Source organism: Equus quagga, chromosome 13 (assembly GCF_021613505.1).
Source record: "Equus quagga isolate Etosha38 chromosome 13, UCLA_HA_Equagga_1.0, whole genome shotgun sequence".
In the NCBI taxonomy this organism is placed as follows: Eukaryota; Metazoa; Chordata; class Mammalia; order Perissodactyla; family Equidae; genus Equus; species Equus quagga.
The window spans coordinates 40,875,357-40,876,963 of NC_060279.1; positions in this window are offsets into that span (position 1 = coordinate 40,875,357).

Below are 1,607 nucleotides of genomic sequence, written 5' to 3' on the forward strand. Positions count from 1 at the left end.
GTCACAGCGAGGCTAGTGACAGTGAAAGGCATTCAGGAGCCTCACAGAGACACTCAGTTTCCACTCATGGACATTCTGGGTCTTCCCCAAATCAGTCAGTTACTAATACAACCAGGATACATGAATCCAGCAATGAACATTCAGGAGATACCTCTCAACCCTCAGTATCAGATCAAGGACAGACCTCTTCTCATAATCAATTAGGATCCAGAAATTCAGGGAAACAGGTGTCTACCCACGAGCAGGCAAGAGACAAACCTGCACACTCAGGGTCTGCTGATGGGCAGACCACATCTACCCATGGACAATTACAAACTGGCACAACAGAGAGACATGGGTCCAGCTATACACAGTCACATGGTACTCATGGGCAGTCAAGGGATAGCATAAGGAAACAGTCAAGTGGCAATCATCACCAGTCTGGAATAAGTCACTCTCAGTCACAGCTTACTGGAAGACAAAGACATGGATCAGGTCAAGGCTGGAAACATGGCAGCTATGGAAGTGCGGAGTACGACTATGGGCAGTCTGGGTATGGACCTTCTGGGGACAGCAGAACAAGTAGCCGCAATTCTAGCCCTTTGAGGTCAACGGATAGAGTTGCAAACAAGCAAGTGTCTAGACATGGACAATCAGTCTCTAGTTCTGATCATTCAGGATCAAAAGCAACTGAAAGAACAGGAAGACAAGGTTCAAGTCATGGACAATCAGAGACAAGTCATGGGCAGTCCCTTGATTCCCATAATCTTTCTGGATCCAGTATAACTAGAAGGCAGGGATCTGGTCATGGGCATTCAGTAGTAACTTATGAACAGTTAAGTGACACTTATATTCAATCTGGAGGGCAGAGATCTACTCAAAGCCAGTCAAGCAACCACTCTGTATCTGGCCATGGCCAATCCATATCAGCTCACAGCCATTCAGAATCTAGTTCAACTAGAAGGCAAGGATCCCATAGTGATAGCAAAGGGCATTCAGAAGATTGGGGGAAAGAGATCCATGAACAATCAGGATCTAGGCATGGACAATCAGAGTTCAATACAATAGGTATACACAGATCCAGCCAGCAGCATTTGGGTGATACACCTTCTCGTGAGCAGGTAAGATCCAGCACAAGTTTAGTAAGAGAGGAATCAAGTCACGGACAACCAGGAGACATACAAGGTCAATCTGGATTTAGCACCAATAAAAGACAAGTATATAATCATGGCCAAACAAGTGACAGCTATGGGCAGTCAAATGACAGCAGAAGCAAAAGTCAAAGATCCACTTCCAGTCACTCTCTTGATAGCCAAGATCCTACTGGAACTGAAGAGTACAGGTATAGCTATTCATCAAGCAGTACAACTACATGGAGTGGGGAAAGGCAAAAGCAAGAGTCAGGATCAAGTCTGTCAGGGAGCATCAAAAGATAAGTCAGGATGTGGATGACAAGCAGACAAGAGACTCTGAGGCCAGAGGTTACCATGGAAGGGAGAGGACCAACTCAGGTTCCTTTCACTTAGATAGCAACACCCCACTCTATGAATATGTCCAGGAACAAAGGTGCTATTACTTTGAATAATAATTTGAAGCCAATAAAAAACAAACTAACTCAAGATAAGAAC